Source organism: Leopardus geoffroyi, chromosome C2 (assembly GCF_018350155.1).
Source record: "Leopardus geoffroyi isolate Oge1 chromosome C2, O.geoffroyi_Oge1_pat1.0, whole genome shotgun sequence".
NCBI lineage: Eukaryota > Metazoa > Chordata > Mammalia > Carnivora > Felidae > Leopardus > Leopardus geoffroyi.
This window is the reverse complement of record NC_059333.1, coordinates 78951096-78969464: the sequence shown is the minus strand read 5'-3', so window position 1 is coordinate 78969464 and position 18369 is coordinate 78951096. Positions and strand designations below refer to the sequence as shown.

Genomic DNA, 18369 nt, shown 5'->3' with positions numbered 1-18369 from the left:
CTGTATGATTTATTTCACTTAGCATAATACTCTCCAGTTCTATCCACATTGCTGCAAAAGGCCATATTTGATTCTTTCTCATTGCCACGTAGTATTCCATTGTGTATACAAACCACAATTTCTTTATCCATTCGTCAGTTGATGGACATTTAGGCTCTTTCCATAATTTAGCTATTTTTGAGAGTGAGCCAGCCATTCATTTTAATCTCCAGCCACTCAAAAGAATACTGACTATAACTCTGAGCCGCAGGTTCCAAGCCTGAATTTGTTGTGACTGTGTCTGCCGTATGATTTATGGTGACTTACTTTTTCCCAACTGGTCCTGGATTTCTCCATCTGCAGAATGAAAACTTGTAACCAGATCACCTCTATGGTTCACTCTGGCTCTGATAGTGTGTGATTCCAGGCTTCTGAGCTTCAGAGGGAAAAAGTGAATTCCAAAGCTGTATTCCAGAAGCACCCTGTCTAACTTGGGCTCTACTTTTCTTTGCATTTGGAATGAGCCCAAAGAAAAGGTCATTTCTGCAGACATCTTGAGGTTGTGCTCCAATGTCCTCATTAAATAACAGGAACCCAGACTGGCAGGCCCAGGGGAATATTCAATCAAGGAGAAAAAGGCCAAGTCATTACCGGAACCCTATCATCAGAGCTGTAAACACAAGCATTCATTCGTGGGCTTTAACTGAAAGCATGTTCAATCATGCTCCTCTCCCTCCTTATACAGGTTCCGTTTGTCAAATGCGTGTGACCATTCCGATAAGTCACCAGGGGTGGAAAGGGAGAAAGAGAAAGAAAGAAAATTACAACCGTAAATAGACTCTGAACATAGAGAGATCAAAATAGACAGCCTCTGGCTTTACTGGATGAGTCATTGTCGCAGCCCAGACCGCAAAAACAAGCGTGGCTTCTCTACTTAGCGGCAGTCTTCCTGTCTGGAAAGGAAACACTGCTCTGATTGGAGATGTTGGCCATCTTACAGACTTCAAAGCAACTTAGGCAACTGAATGTACAAGAAGGGGAACAGGTAAAACAATTTTTCCAAGTGCTTCTTCAGAGAACTAGCTACCAACTCTGATTTGAAGATGCACAGAAATTCTGCCATTTTTGGTCAGCACTGGTTTTTGTTTTGTTTTGTCTTTCAGTACGGTGGCCTTCACTTCTGGCATATTGTACATATTTATTTTTCTTCAAATAATAGAAGTTATCTTTCTGAGACTTAGGTTCTGGGTACTGAGCTGAGCACTGTGGGGGATGGGGAGATGAATTGACATGAGGACCATCTAATGAGGAAGTGGACAAGTACACTCATCACTGTATTGTGAAAGGAGATAATGTGCTGAGAACAGGAAAAATATAAGACCATGGGAGTGTGAAGGCACTGGCAGTGGACCTTCGTGAATGGTCTGCTGGATTGAAAGACTGGTGTGAAGAAGACGTATGTGTGTATTCAGGATTTAGCAGCGAGTGCAGGTTGAGCTTCGTGCGTAGTGTATAGTAAGGGAATAGAAGACCTCAAGCTTGAAAGACAGATTGGGACCAGAGCTGGAAGGGGTTTGAATTCCAAGATGAAATTTAGGGCCTTGTGCTGTATGCCGTGGGGATGGGGAGGGGAAGAAGCGGGGACACTGTAGGAAGATAACACTGCCACTGTAGGGAAGAAAAGATGGAGAAGTGAGATCCAGGAAGATCAGTTAGGGACTCTTGCCACAGTTCAGGAAAGAAAAAAATCATGAGCCCTGTTGGCATAATAAGAAATATATATTTGTCTTTGTCTCTGGTTCTTGGCATGGAGCTCTTAAAACCCTTGTAATTTCTTGAGTGATAGGGGTGATAAGAGCATATTTTGCTTTTCTAACACAGAGCTCCTGTAAATCCCTTATAATTTCCTGAGTGATAGGTTATCTTTTTTTTTCTAATGAGATTACTGGTGGCCAGGGGTCCCTTGATAGCTTCGGTGTGGGGGCTTGCCCCTGGAAAGACCGAGATGTGATTAGAGGGCTGAAACTTTCAGTCCCATCTCCCAACTTCTGGAGAGGGGCAGGTAGGGGTAGCTGGAGCTTGAGCTGACCACCAATGGCCAATGTGTTAATCAACCATGGCAATGTAGTAAAACCTCCACAAGCCCCTAAACATGGGGTTCAGTGAGCTTCTGGGTTGATGAACACTTAGAGGTCTGGGGAGGTAACATGTATATCCAGACGGCATGGAAGTTCCATGCTTCTTCCCCTATACATCTCTTCCACTTGGTTGTTCCTGATTTATATCCTTTATAATAAGTCTGTAATACTGAAACGGTCTCCTGAGTTCTTTGAGATATTCTAGCAAATTATCATACCAAGGAGAGGGCTGTGGGAACCTCTGAATTTATAGCTAGTTATTCAGAAGTACAGGCATTAAGATTGGCATCTGAAGTGGGGACAGTCTTGTGTAAATGAGTTCTTAACCTGTGGGACCTGCCCTAATTCTGGGTCATTAGTGCCAGACAGCTGGAGAATCAGTTGGTGTGGGAACCCTCCTACACACATTTGGTGTCAGAAGTGTTGTGAGTAAAACCAGCTCATTGCTCCCCACCTAGGTCATTCCCTCTGGGGTAGAAAGGAGCTCTATAGGAAACAGTGGAATGAATATGTCCGAACTTCTAATTCAGTCAGTGAGGATATCAATATAAAAATGTTCACCATCATAGTGTGTGTTAAATCATTGAACTAAGGGGTCAGGAAGACTCAGCTGTGGCCAACTCAGTTTGACACAAACAAAGGAAGATTGCCCATGATAGGAATATGGGACAGATAGTTTTACTGACACTGTAGGCTTTATTTGCTGATTGGAGTTCTGAATACTACATATTCAACCATATTTTCTTTCCAGCCTATGATTTCATTCGTGCCATGGTATCAGCTCTCAGTCTCTAGAAGGCAGTGGTGCTTGGATGAAAGAGAACCCACCTAACTGCTGGTTTGGCCTTGCTGTCTTTCTGACCTTGGGTAAATCATCTGATCTCTCTTGGCCTTGGTTTCCCATCTGCAAAATAGGCATGTTGTGTTATTCAGTGCCCAGGGCCCCTTGTAGCTCCAATAGTTTAGAATGTATATCTAGATAAGTAGTCTCCATTACTAATGTTATCTCTCACAAAACAAACTCATATCGTTGAACCTTCCTGATAACTTGGGATAAGCTGTACAGGTATCATTATTTAAATGTATTTTATCAATGTGTAGATAAAGGCATAGAGACACATGGAAGGTAGGTTAGTTTCACAAGGACATACTGTGACTTAATGATGTGGTCAAAACTAGAACCCTGGCTACCTGACTCCCAGCCCAGTGCTCTCTTTGTTCTCCCAGGCTGTGCTGATCCCTAGAAAGGGTCAGTGAAGTACATTGCAAGGAACATGCTCAACTTCCATGATTGTTCTTGAAATATCCTGTATTTCTAGTGTTTCTCCTCAGTGATAACCAGGCCAAAAGAAAGGGGACCATTTTACCAGAGTCACTGCAAAGTTTTACTTGTGAAAGACCTTTCTTTAAAAACCACTTCCTGGGTACTTGGGTGGCTCAGTGTGTTAAGCGTCCGACTCTTGATATCAGCTCAGGTCATGATCTCACAGTTCATGAGTTCAAGCCCCTCATCAGGCTCTGTGCTGACAGCATGGATCCTGCTTGGGATTCTTTCTCTCCTTTCTGTGCCCCCCACCTGCTTCTGCTCTCTCTCAAAATAAATACATGTAAACACACACACACACACACACACACACACACACACACACACACAAACAGAAAAACCACTTCTAGCATATGACCCTTGTTCTTAGGGTTATGAGTTTGAGCCCCATCTTGGGTGTAGAGGTTAGTTAAAAATAAAATCTTTGAGGTGCCTGGGTGGCTCAGTCAGTTAAATGTCTGACCTCAGGTCACGATCTCACGATCTGTGAGTTTGAGCCCTGTGTGGGGCTCTGTGCTGACAGCTCGGAGCCTGGAGCCTGCTTCGAATTCTGTGTCTCCCTATCTCTCTCTGCCCTTCCCCTGCTAGAGCTCAGACTCTCTCACAAAAATAAACATTAAGAAAAAATGTAAAGTAAAACAAATAGGGGTGCCTGGGTGGCTCAGTCAGTTAAGCATCTGACATCGGCTCAGGTCATGATCTCATAGTTTGTGAGTTTGAGCCCTGCATAGAGCTCTGTGCTGACAGCTCAGAGACTGGAGCCTGCTTCAGACTCTGTGTCCCCACCTCTCTCTGTCCTTCCCTCACCTGCCTCTCAAAAAACGAATAAATGTTAAAAAAAATAAATTAAAAAATAAAATCATTAAATAACAAACAAAATGGAACAAAACACTTCCTTTCACTGGGATTTGTGCACATGTCAAGCTTCTTTTCGCAGTCATTGCTTCTGTGACCCACTGTAAGAGGTTACACACTTGGATGTGGTCTGCAGGCAGAGGCTGGACCATCTTCAAGATGCAGCATGGGTCCCTGTAAGCCGTAAAATCATACTAGCTCTGGGCCAAAAGGACTTTGGAGTTCATTCAATCCAATGCCCTGTACAGGGGTAGATATTTTGTAAAATGGTTCTAATGGTTGTTCGGCAACTTCTTAAATGACTACATCACTTCTGTAACCTAGACCTGTATTGTCATCCATCTGGGAACATCTTCATGTGATTGTTTATGGTCAGCTCACATTCAACATGACTGAAGCCAAACCTATGTTATCTTCCCCGAAATACTTCTCTTTTCTTCTCAAAGCCCATTGCCTTCCATTCAGTCCAACAAGTTAAAACTGGTCCTTTCAAGTCCATTCCTCTTCTGCATTTAATAAAGTCCTGATAATGTTCCCTCTGCAATCTCTGTTTCACGTATTCCCCTTTGAACTCCCTTCCACTCTCCCTTTTCAGGACCTCTGCCATATTTCCCAGGACTATCCATGTAGCCTCCTCACTGATTTCTCAGAGGATTTGATAGGTAAATATGCATTTTAAATTTGTAAGTGCGAATAAAGGATGCATTTCCCAAACTTATTAACCATGGACTTTTGTTTCCAGGGTACGTACATTCTGGGCAATGCTAGTCTAGTCGTTCCAGATGAATTATAGTCCCTTACCATTGTCACATCTGTCCACCCCTCTTTGTCTCTGCACTTGTTATTTCCATTTCTTAGAATGCCCTTCTTCCTGACTCTTGCCATCTGGGGAAATCCTACGCATGTTTCATGGTCCAATTCAAATGTCTCCTATTCTCTGAAGCTGCCTTTGATCTGATGTCCCAGGATAACCCCTGAGCTCTCTGAGGATTCTATACTTGAATCTATTATAATATTTAAATTGTATTCTGGTTGTGTGTGTTTGTGTCTATCTCCCAATACATTATAAACTCCTTAAAGGCTGGGAACTATATTTTATTCATCTTTCTGTCACAAGACTAGAATGATGATTTTGTTCTCTTTTACTTCCTTCACCAATGGTTGAGCAACTTAAGGTTGATGCTTCATGAACTTGATGCAATAAACAAGCTTACAAGTCTAGTATAGTGGTCTCTAACCTCTTTGCCTCCCCTATTACTACCTGGCTCTAAATGGGAACCGGTGGGGATTATGCTGGGTTTAGAAAGCAAGATAGGGCAAGTATATTGGCAATTACAGTACAAGATCCCTATGGGGGAGGATATCTGAGGAAGGAGAGCCACTGCTGGAGAACAGATATTAGGGATGATTCCTAAAGCTTCCGTATCAATATCCTACCTTTACTGAGCACCTACTCTGTGCAAGGCATTGTGGTAGAAGCTGGGGGACACCTGATTCCCTCCAGGAACTAATAGTAGCTGGATTGCTAAAGACTCCTGGGTCCCCTGAACAAAACCAACTCTGCTAGCTGCACTACAAAGAGATACTTATTTTAAAGATGTAGGGGTATCAGAATCAAAGGGCAAGGAAATAGCTAGGTCTGGAACGGAGCTGGAACCAGGGGATAAAGAGCCACAGAGAATTCAGGAAGTATTTCTACTTTTGCTCTTGTTGTTTTGTTTTTTGTTTTTGTTTTGTGTGTGTGTGGGGGGGGGGCTGTTTTACTCTTCTTTCTTGACATAGGCCAGTGTTCTTAGTGTCTCTAGGAACGTATGGTTCAGAAAGCTGTGTTAAGGATGTGACTAGCACTGAATATCCCATTAGCTGAGTTACCTTGGACACATAATTTCCCCAAGTCTCTTTTCTATGAGATGGGAGATTTGACTTAAATTTGGCTTAAATGTCAGCTGTGATGGTCTGTTTTGACAAATTCTGCCTTAAGTCATTTTTCAGGTTTAGCCTGATTGTAAATAAATACAAAAAATATTAGAAAATAGTGACTCTTTGGGAAAATTCTTATCCAACTCTAGATGCCAGTGTTCTTGGCCAGCCAATAAAACTTGTGTTATAACAAGTGAGCATAAGGTTCCTATCTTACTGGTAACTCTTTTCTACCTAGAAACATTCTGATGGCCTCTAACCTACACTGCCTTCTCCTTTCTTCCTCTCTGTTAAGACAGCAGTTGCCTCTCTGCCCTGCCTCCCATTTGAATTGCAACCCTGGGCCACACAAATGGTATTATGTATATGTGAAATATATTTGCCATGCAATCTCCAGTATCTCAAAATAGTAAGTCATTTTTCAGTTTGGGGACAGTCCATGCATACCTTATTTGGTCTTCACGACAGTCAGTCACTCACTCAACAATCTTTATCGAAGGTCGACAATATACCATGTGCTGGGATAGGGGTAGGGATACAGTTGAACAAAAGGGACATAATCCCTGCTGATGGTCTAGAGGGACAGAATTCATATATTTTTCCCTATTTTAGAGACAAAGAGACTAGGGTGAAATGATTTATCCCAGAAATGTAGTAAAGCGAGGACCTACCAGGAATTTCCATTCCCAATCCAAGCCTCTAATCTGGCCACCATTCCGCCTCGCTGAATATCCCTGAGCACTCTCTAGGAGTTAACCGAAAAATAGCTAATGCCAATGAGAATGTCAGAGTGGCAAAAAGAGAAGCCCAAAGTATCAAATTAAAAAAAATAAGAAAATCTCATTCTGAAAATCTCAAAGTAGGGGGGAGGGAACAGATACCAAACCAAAACCATGAACAGAATGACAGTAGTCGCCACTGGAAAACAAACATTGAAATGGTTTGTTGCCTCAAAGACAAAACCCTGCACGGTGTCCTTAAGTTACACAACAAGTGTTTGCTGTGAGCTTCCAGGTCCCAGTGTGAACAGAAGTCCACGTTTGTAGACGCAGCCCTGATTGGTTGGCTGAGCTGGACAGAGAAGGAGACAGGCCACGGCTTTGCTCCTTGCCTTTTGAAGGATGATCACTAGGAGTCCTAGTGAGATGGCAAGGGGGGGTGGGGTGAGCAGGGAGAAGGAGGAGGCCTGTATTAATGGGTGCTCTTCTATGCTCACAACACGTTACACCTGGTTTTCTCAGGCCAGCACCCCTACCTTCACAAGTTTGTAAGTATCAGGCGCATGCTTTGGTTGGTAGATGCCTAAGAAGGAGAATGTGACCTTTTTTTTTTTTTTTTTTTTTTTCCCTGAGGTATAATAAGCGATCTTCTAAGGTTAAGCAGGCACTTGTGTTTGCCCCTGTGTCCCTCCATCTTTAAACTGGGAGATACAGCCTCAGGGCACCTAATCCCAAGGATACTCAATGAAAATAGAGGAAAAAGACAAGAGGGCACTTTCTCAGACTTGTTTATTGAATAGTAAGGGTTTGAAGAAGACAGGGTTCCTGCCTCAAGAGGAGGGAGATGTATATAGGCCATAATTCCACTATAATTGAATAAGAAGCATGTATAAGTTTGTGAAGGCTCAAAGGAGAGAGTAGTTACTTGCATCTGGATGGTGCTTCAGAGCTGGACCTTGAAGTAGGAGTCTGCTTGGGAGACAAGTGCAGTTGTAGCTGAGGGGCAGGGGCAAAAATCGCCACGTATGCAATGGCTTGGAGGTATGAAAGTGTTCAGGGAATGCCTGAGGAGATGCTGTGTTTCTGGTAACAACATACTTTACCTAGTGAGTTAAAATAGATGATTGTTTGGATTTTAAGGTAGGCTGGCTACTTTAACAACCAGCCAATGAACCACGGGGGTTTCAGATGGTAGACTTCATTCCTTATTCACTTTGTAGTCCAGTGCAGGTTGCAGGGAGTTCTGCTTCAGGGGCCCACATGCCTTCCATGCATGGCTCTGTCCTCTCTCAGGCCCTGTCTTTGCCACTCAACTGGTGGATGGAGACAGAGACTGAGTGTGGGTCACGGATGTGCAGGTAGTTGACAGGTAAGGCTGGAAGGTTGCGGACCGCACTCCCACTCGTGTTTCTTTGGCCAGAACCGGGCTAGATGGCCACACTTAACCACAAAGGGTTCCGGGAATTAGAACCTAAGGGGAGAGCAGATATTGTCAAGGAGAACAGTCTCTACCACAGTTGTGTGAAGAACTGGGGGATGGAAAGAAGAAGGGCACTGTGCCTACCTGACTTGACTTGCTGAAAGCCTCCAGCTTCCCCAGGGGGAAAGCATGTGATAAAGGAGCCAGGGTGGGCTGTAGGTGAGAGGTGCCCTGTGGCCAGACCCTTCAGAAGAAAGGAGATGGATATGATTCTAACTCAAAGGTGCTTATATCTGGATGAAATAATTCTGCTCCAGCCCTAAGAAAATGGACAAGAAATCATTTCAGCTCAGCCCTTAAAATGAGAACAAAAAGAAACCCAGCCAAGAAGATAACTTACAGCCCCAACATTTATAGAGAACTATGTGCTCACTGCACTCGGCTGATTTTCGCACTAATTGCGGGTGAAGGACCTGGTCGAGAATTATCATTCCCATTTGAGAAGTGGAGAAGCCGATGCCCAGAGAAGTTAAATGACTTACCTGGGGTTGCACAGTAAGGGGGAGACAGACCTGCAACTCAGCCCCTATCGGGTTCTTTCCACAGCCGCACAGATCTTCCTCTGCATGGGGCAGATGCTGACCACACTTTGGGAAGCTGACCCAGATCGAGTCCTCGACATGGGGCCAGGATCCTGGGGACATTCTCCTCTCAGCCGCCCTTCTGTCTGCCTGACTTTTGGAATCAGTGAACCAACTCTTCGTTCGGAGAGCACGTACATGTTAGCTGTCAAACAGCGCGTGCAGTCTCTGACAACCCTAATATCACTGTTTGTATTATCAGACAATTACCAGCCGAGCTCGTATTCATAATTTGACTAACAACTCGCGACAATGATTATTTTTCCTTTCCTGGCAAAACAAATATAGCAGCATTTTCTTTTCAGCATCAGCGCTGATGCTCCTTGGCATTCTATCAGCTGAAGGATTTTTTTTTTCAAAAAAAAAAATGTTAGTTGTACTCCCCCACATCTCGCTAACTTTACAGTCCCCCGTGGCATCTGTGTGCAGTGAACTGAGCTGTTGAGACTAAATGTAATTTGCAATCAAGCTTCTGTTAACATGGAAATGTACCGGCTGGTCTGCTGCAATATGGGTTCTCATTCTGTCTAGCATATGGTTGCATTAAATCCAGTCTCCAGAATGTCTCTTGTTACCACATTGTCAATCCGTGCAGAGCAGAGAACCCTAAAAAACCACTAAAGGAACATATTTTTGGAATTGGCTCTTCTATTGGATCTTGACAAGAGCTGTCCAAAGACATACTTGGTTACTTGAAATGAGCTAGCCCTGTCAGATCTATGCACACATATACACAGAAACACACAGTAAACTTGAAACCCAGTTAGATGCTCCGTGTCCGCAAGCATAGGAATTACATTGGAGGACAAAGGGAAAGGAGAAGGTGAAGGACTCAGCTCCATTAGTTCCATTTGAGATGGCTTGTTGATTGTTTTCTTGATATCTCAATGTTCATAGAGTCCCAGAATATCAGATTTGCATGGGACTTTAGTAGTCTTTGCAGTTAAAAACACAGGCTCTGGGGTTGGATAGACCATGGCTTGAGTCCTGATGTCACCCTTAGCTTGGTGACCTGGCACACACTCTTCAGCTTTGTGTGCCTCAGTCTGTGCATTGGTGAAATGGAAGGTAATAAGAGTACCCTCACAATTTAGGCGGTTGTGGGGGAATTAAATGCCTCGGCACAGTACCTGACTCAATCAATGTTGGCCGTTACCATTCACTACTTCTTTCCACCTCTCTCCGTTCCCAAATCAGATGCTTAAATATCCCCCACCGCGCAGCCCTCATTGTTCTCTTATTCTGGTCTTGTACACATCCAGGGTCTGAGATGTCAGTCCCTGCCATGGCAGCCCATTGTCTTTGAACAGCTCTGTTACACAGTTTTTCCTTATCCTAAAAATAAACCAACCCCCCACCTTGAGACTTTCTTCTACGACATACACAACAAGTCTAACTGGGTGGTTGCCCTCAGGTCATTGGAGAGGTTATCCTGTACCCTACAAGCACTTTATATTCTCGTTCAACTCCTCGTTCTGATAGCTTGGCCCTGTTCTTGGGCTTGGTGTGGTATGGACATACCCAAGCACAGTGTTTGCAGAGGGCATGGTACCAGCCCGTTCCTACCTGGAAATGAGTGACAGTTTGCCAGATTACATCAAGATTTGCAGAATAGGCCTCTCCTTGGAAAATTCGCCAGTGGCACTTTTTGGTAAATCATGCAATACTTTAAATTCAACAGGGGGAGGAACTTCATGCCTACAGTGCTCTGCCTCATTTTGTGGAGGAAAAAAAAATTTTTTTTCAAGGAAGTTAATGCCCTTGTTATGCATCTATTCTGTATATCTCAAGTTTTATAGGTTTTATTGGATGTGCTCCAAGTAGGAAACACATGCACAGAAGGTGTATGAGATACCAGAGTGCTGGGACATAATATTCTTCCAACATTTGAAGAGTACTTTGGATGGTCAGGAGAAAATAGGAAAAGAGATTTTATTCATTCATTCTCTTAAAAACCATTTGTGTGCTAGACACAGTGTTAGGCACCTGGGATATAATGGGAAACAATCCTTTCCTGCCATAAAAGGCTGGCAGACAGATGGACACTAATTAAAATACAGGGTGATAAGATCTATCATACTGCCAAATACAGGATGTTCTGGGGGCTGCCTCACCCAGATTTGATTAGCTCAAAAATAGAGAGGTGCCAATAAGCAATTGTGTTACTATGGAATAAGTGTTACATTTAAAGGTTTTACAACGTGCTCTAAGAATTTTGAGGGAAGAATTTGTTCAACAAATACTGATTGAGTACCAGTATGTGCTGGAATCTTCAATGAAGAACAAAACAGCCCTTGAAATTTATCAGTTATAGTCTTGAGCATTTGTGTGTGTGTGTACTTTAGATGAGTACATACAAATAAATACCATTTGTTTCCTACTTAAAAGCTGAGATAAGTGTTATGAAGGAAGAGAAGAGGGTTCTGGTAGAAAATTAGATGATGCCCTGATTTAGGTGTGGGTGAGGTATCAAGGAATGCTTCTCTAAGTTGTGTTGGAGACCTGAGAAATGACTCGGGATACAAGCGAGAGAGACAGTATTGCCAAGATCCGTAAGAGGGAATGAGTTTAGAGTCTGAAAATTGGGAGAAATGGAGCCATAAGAAGGGCTTCACCGCCCACATGGCCCTACAAAGGACAGTTGGCCGTGTCCAGAGGGAAAGACGAAGCCTCCCAGGCAGAAGGGACCGCCCACACAAAGGGATGGGTACCCAAGAAGACATACTAGGCTTAGAGAATCTCCATCCATGCTCCTTGTGTGTGGATGAGAAGTTTAGGACATGGCCAGAAATGGAGAGGGAAGTTGGGATATGTCATAAATGGCTTCATCAACTATGTCAAGGATTGATGCCATCTGGAGATACCAGGGAAACACTGAAAATGTTCTAAATTGTCTTTTTATTTGGTATATCTATCTCCCAAAATTGTTTGTAAGCTTTACAAGGACGGTGGTGGCTTGCCTTTTGTACCTCTGTACCCCACTCCCTACCTCCATGCTCAATTATTGTTGGTTAAATTAAATTCCATCTTCTTTTTGCCAATTTGTTCCCAGCTCTGATTTGTGATCTGTGGTGGCTTCTACTTTGAGATTCTCTGTACCTCATAGTGACATGGTGCTAAGGTCCCTCGAATGGCTTCTGAAAACCCTAGATGATCTAACTTCAACCCCCTGCAGTGCCTGCTCCTGCATTCTGATGGGAAGGTTTCACTCAAAGATGTGAGAGATGAATCACACCATGACACAGGTATTTTCAGCTGCCAGTTGGCCGTCCCTTATTGAGATCACAGAATCCGAGGCTTGTTAGACTGTTTAGCCCAGCGCTCGGGCTCAGTGGAGAAACTCATTAGCTCCATTTAATTAGAGAAACCAAACACTTGCAAACCTACTTTAATGTCAGTCCACTTCCCACCATCTCATTAATGTATTTAAAAAACATTTTTTTTTGCACCTTTAATGTGGTGATGATTTTCTTAATTTCTTTAGCATCAGAACTCCGTAGATTTAAGCTATTTAGCTAGAGAACAAGTAGAACAATTATACAAGTGGTAGCCACACTTCTTTGAACCAATACCTCTTGGTGACATTTAATATGAGATATTTAGACTTCATCTTCTATGTACAGGATAGACAAGGGCAGTTGTCCAGCTTTAGTCCTATAACGCTGCAATTATTAAGGCCATCTATTTTTTAAATAGCATCCTACAGTTTTCAAAAGCTTTTACATCAATCTGTTGATTCTCATAAAATGCCGAAATGAAGTGGGGCCTGTGGTACCATCTCCATTTGACAGATGAAAATACTGGGGCTCGGAGCAGTTCAAGGATTTCTCAGGAATGATAGCTCTGGGCTGTCCGTCCCTTGCCTCCCCTTAGAGTGGTGGGGGAGTTGGCATAAAGACCCAGATTTCACGCCCAACTGGCTGGAGATACTGTTCTGTCAGTACCAGAAATGGGGATGATTGGTTCTCTGCAGAAGATCATACATTCCATTTGGGATGTGCTGAGGTTTAGCTGATGAGAGAGAACCCGGTGCTGGATGAATATCTGTATGGCTTCATCTCTCAGCTGCTCTGAAACTGCATCAGCGCTGTCTTCTCTACCTACCTGGTGGAGGTCAGCGTTTTTCTGAAGTCAGAAACATTTCAAGTTTGCCCGAGTCCACATTTAGGAAGCAGACTTTTAGCCATCCTAAATGTGTTCTGGTAATCCAGTGCTCTTCTATTCGGGTCTTCTATTCAAGGTGACTCCAATGCAGATTTAGGTGTAGGTGACGTTGAGTTGATAATGTGCTTTTATATTCTTTACCATAGTTGCTGCTCACAGCTCTCCCGTGAGATGCGGCTTCTTGTATTTGTTACATCAGTTAGGAAATGGGGTTCTGTGAAGGTGTGACATTTATTCAATGGCAAACATCTAATAGGGGGACATCAGAGACTTAACCTTAGACCTCTGTGTCCAACATCATGGCTTATTCCATTACTTCCAGGCAGCCCCATATCCCTTCTGCTTTTCTCTTGTCTTACACCTCTCTGTGGCTTTCCCAGTCTCCTGTAGGAATCTTCAGGAATTCTTCCCATAGTCTTCTGACCAGATCTGTTTTCTATAAAGGTTCTCATGTCAATCATACATGTTTTAATATGAATTTAAAACTTTGAGGGGCACCTGGGTGGCTCAGTCAGCTAAGTGTCCAACTTTGGCTAAGGTCATGATCTCACAGCTCGTGAGTTCGAGCCCTGCATCAGGCTACATGCTGACGGCTCAGAGCCTGGAACCTGCTTTGGGTTCTCTGTCTCTTCTCTCTCTGTCCCTCCATGGCTTGTGCTCTCTTTCTCTCTCTCTATCAAAAATAAATAAACAAGCAAACAAACAAACATGAAGAAAAAAATCTTTGAGTTTCCTCTCCTGAAGGTATACATATCTTCATTCCCATCTTCTCCCCGTTTTCTATAACAAATACTTCTGAGCACTTACCACGTTCCCGGCTCTGTGAATACAATGATGATAAGCAGACACCATCTATGTCCTCTGGATTTAACACAGTCATGGAAGAAAGCAGTTTCCTGTAAGCTGACTTCAGATCCATCTGCCTCATAGGCAACCATTTGTTCTCACAATTTTGAAGAGGTTTTAATCTTTAATTTTGGGGTTAAGAATATTTAGCCAACCACTCTGCCAGGTTGGCTCAGTGGGATTGGTGCCTTCCTGACTATATAGGCAATGAAGAAGAAAAGATATGTGGAATATAGAGGTGAGGTCACACTCCAAAACAAAGAAATGGAAGGTTTTGCTGCCAAGCTGAGCACTGGAATGCAACTGGGGGTGTGAGTGGGGTTGCTTTTCAATAGAACAGATAATATGGGCAAGTTCGTAAAGTTCTCCCCTCTTAATTAAGGGGTTTACTTTGTATCTTACCATAGGAATAAGCATCAAAGACAGGAAATTGTATGAGTTTTGTCTAGGTGCCTGCTGAAATTTTGGAACCGATCATTACACAGCTGACTTGTGGGCAGTTTAAAGAAAATGAACCCATCACTAGAAGGTAATGCACGTTTACCACAAACAGGTCACGCTAGACAGGCCACATTTCCTTTTCTTATTGTGCCACTAAATTGGTAAATTGGTCCATTTCAGCAATGGACTTAACCTGACCTCCCGTGATGTGATTATACATAAGGTGGTCAGATATGAGCAGGATCGTGTCATAGTCACCGGTTGCACAGTTGGTTAACACAAGTGGCTCTTAGGGATTGCTAAACACCTCTGTGTAAGCTAGAAAGAGGTCTCTGGCAAGGACCAAAGCCTTTTTCCTGCTCAATACTTTTTATTAATGACCTGAAACGTTAACTAGAAGGAGGAATGTCCAAATCTTCAGAAGACGCCGGACTCAGATGAAAAGCAAACACTGTGGACTGACACAAAGAGAGGGCATGGGATAGAGGAAAGGAAGCTGGCCTTGCAGGGAGGCTGAGCTGACCTGGGCTTTTGCCTCTGACACCTATTAGGAAGGTGATAAGGAACAGGGCTTGATCTCTCTGACTGTTCAGCCTCAAACCTGTTAAAGAAGCAATATGATTGTTTTCCTTTTCAGTTCAATATGAGAATTTAAAAAGAGGCCCAGTATTATGCTTGGCACATGTTTCAATTAATGCACTATTAATAATAGTAATACAGGACTGAACTCTAAAATGATCTAGAGCTTCTAGAACACAGGGCTGAAACCAACATGATGAAGCAAGTCAAAACTTAAGGTATGTGTGTGTGGGTAATGGTCGAGGTAGCAGGATTAAATTTATGATACACGAAGCTTCTAAGAAGTACTCGGCATGTGTTAGGGGCTTTAAAAATGTATGTTAATGATGGTTTGATTAACTGTATGTGTTCGAGGGGAATAAACACCAAGGAGGATCTTCTCTGGATATTCTATCTGTCTGATGTCTTCATATACGCGAAGGGCTGCCACGTTGAAGAGAATGTGGACGCAATTATTTGGCATTGTTCTAAAGAGAAAAACTAGGAAGAAAGTGGTGTGAGTTAAAAGGAAAGACACTTTGGATGACATTAGGATACTTTCTGTGGCAGTGGAGCTTTCCTATATGGGTCTGTGTGACGTGGGTACAGGTAACCTATCAGATCAGCTGGCTTTCCTTGTTAGTGACTCAGCCGCAGGCAACACTGTTCCCATGGGGTGAGTGTCGGGGCATCTTTCATTACTGCGTCAGCTTTACTAAATATCCCTTTTGAGTTGGGCACTGAGTCAAGTGTTAAGGGACAAAGTACAAGTATGTGGCTTGCACCTTCAGTGAGATCACAGCCAATGGGAGAAGAAGTCCCTATGTCTCCTTCACAGAGACGAGAAGACTCCTCACAGGAAACAACCTTTAGGCAGAGACTTGGAGGATTGGTAGGAGTTTTACCAGGCAGGAAGGTATTCCATTTAGAGAGAATTGTCAGTGCCAAGGTTAGAGGTGGGACATCATAACGCATTCTTGAAAGGCGAATATTTTGGGAATAGGCATTGCCAGGAAGGCAAGTGTTAGATCACAAAAGGTCTACAATGCCTTATAAGGAGTATTGGGGCTCGGGCTCCCTCTCCCTGTTGTATCTTATACATCCCATGTGAGAGCACCAATCCCACTGCACGGTACTTGCTGGTGAGTGGGTCTACTGAGGGCATTGCGAGCTCCTTGAGAAGACAGACCGTGTCTAAGCATCCTTGTATCAACCTCCTCTGAGCTTGCCACGGCTTATATACCCAGTAAGTCCTACTGAATGGGAATAAAGTAAATGAAAGCAACACAGATCTCATGACATGATTTACGAAGAGGTTTGGGTTCTTAGAAGTTTCTGAAGCTGCATTGAGTATAATACCGAGAATTACTTCTGGGAAGCCGTGCCTTCTGCAGGGAATTTCTGCTAATGCTAATAGTAATTGCTAACATGTATTTCGTACCCCATGCACCAGTGCTGTGCTAAACACTTTACATGCCTTATGATTTCATTGGCACAACATCCCTCTGAGGTATGTAAACACTTTCCCCATTTAGGATGTGACAGAACCAGAATTTGACCCACGTCTGCTGCTGACTCCAGAGCCTGTGGCTTAACCAATCTCCTATTTATCGAACAAAGCATTTTGCCTTGTGGGGAGGGGGGAACAGAGTTAGATGCCCTTAGAACTAAGACTGCCTTGTTTGCTTAAAAGAAGTAGAGGTCGTTAGGATCTTGTTGCTGGTTCTTCCACTTCTCTAGCAGTGAAGAAAGAAGTCCATGGGAATAGGACAAGGTTGGAGAAATTAGGGCATCGTGGACAGTGGTGGAGACGATGCAGATTACAAAGTACCAAGAGGGGAGAGCACCTGCACTGCCTGACTGGAGTGAACAGAGAGACACAGAAAGAAGTAGAAAGGTAAGGCCCTCTCGTCTTTGGGCTTTTCTAGTCTGGGAAGTGCTTTGAGATTTTTGTCCATTTTTCATTTGGACTGGAGGTATCTTCCACTTGGGTACTCTTTATTTATGAGGAGCTCCACAGTTGAACACAGGGTTCACAGGTAAGGAGGCCAGGGCTCTATGCTTAGGGCACCTGTAGTCTCCTGGCCTGACTGGCCTGCTCTTAAGTGAGAAGGGGGCAGGAACCCAGGAAGACCCAACCTTCAAAATAAGCCAACGTGTTCTGACTTTGGCTTGCTGTCTGGTTCTGGCAGATGGGTGTGGGCAGCAGGTTGAGGAACCTCAACGGATGGCAGCAATCAGTGGGTGGTGGTAGCCATTTTCTCCTAGCGCTGAAAAGATGGTCACTTTGCGCCTTTCACGATTAAACTCAAATCCAAGTTTCTCTGTCCTAGAATACAAAATAGTATGAGCTTTTCTCAGCCTAAGGGAGGAGGAATGTTTTCAGAAAGCAGCGAGATCTAGGGAATCCAATGGTTGCCCGAGGGTCCGATTCAGCAGTGTGAATTCTACTGCCCAGTCAAAAGTCCCGATGTCTGCAGAGATTTGTCCGTCTGCAAGGACGGAAATTAAAGTCAACTTGCTATAAACCCTTCCACTCCCTTCTGATTGGTAAGGGAAAAATGTCCACACACTGCCATCTGGTGGGCACTACTGGTCACTGCAGCTTGAGTGAGAAAGTTCAGTCCACAAACCCTTGAAAGGGCCAGGCACTCCCCTAGTTGGTTAACAAAGCAGCAATGAACAAAACATGGTTGCTGCCCTTGAAGGGCTCCCAGTCTAATGGCAGAAATTAACATGTCACCACGTCATTATAACTTAACAAGCACTATTTTAGGGCAAAGTTACCAAGCGTTACCAAAACAGAAGACCCCTCTCTGGGGGTTCCGAAGACTCCTTTGGGCTGAGTCTTGAAGCATGCCTTATAGTTAACATTACCAGCAGAAACAGGAACACAGGAATGGCGCAGGCAAGTACGAGGTGTAAATTGTTAGTCTGGCCAGTAAGTAAGGAACGTGGGAAGGAAGCTGTAGACAAAAACCGGAAGAAGGTTGAAGCCAGCCCCTGAAGGGCATTGGCTGCCTGGCCAGTGCAACAAGTTCACTCAAGATTAGTTCGCAGAGAAATGATGGGATCAGATTTTGATGGTAAAGTGTCTGTACACATGCTTTCATTCATTTTGAACCTTCTCATTATTCAAAATCTTCTTCTGTGGAAACTCATTATGGGAAATAGGTGAAGCCATAACTAGTCTGATGGAAGCAGAAGTGAGCCTCCAGTGCCCAAGGAATTGTCTCCCTTCCATTCTCCCTTCCCATGCGCATGTGGGTGCTTTTAGACAGAACCTGCTTTGACACCTACCACTGTGCAGGATTCCTTCCTCACCTGACCATCCCTGCTCTGGTTTTAGGGGTAAACACATCCT

At 43.7% G+C, this 18369-nt stretch overlaps 1 protein-coding gene across 2 annotated transcripts in view; it reads left to right on the top strand.

Moving 5' to 3' along the window:
* TPRG1 (tumor protein p63 regulated 1) overlaps positions 1-18369 on the top strand; it is a 223152-nt gene that overhangs the window by 35393 nt on the left and 169390 nt on the right. Inside the window, exon 1 of one of the 2 annotated variants that reach the window (XM_045502613.1) lies at positions 13957-14058. The exons of the other annotated variant lie outside the window; for it this stretch is intronic. The gene's annotated coding sequence lies outside the window, so the exon portion shown is untranslated. Of the gene's footprint in view, positions 1-13956; positions 14059-18369 lie in introns of those variants that run through there. 2 annotated transcript variants of the gene reach the window in all.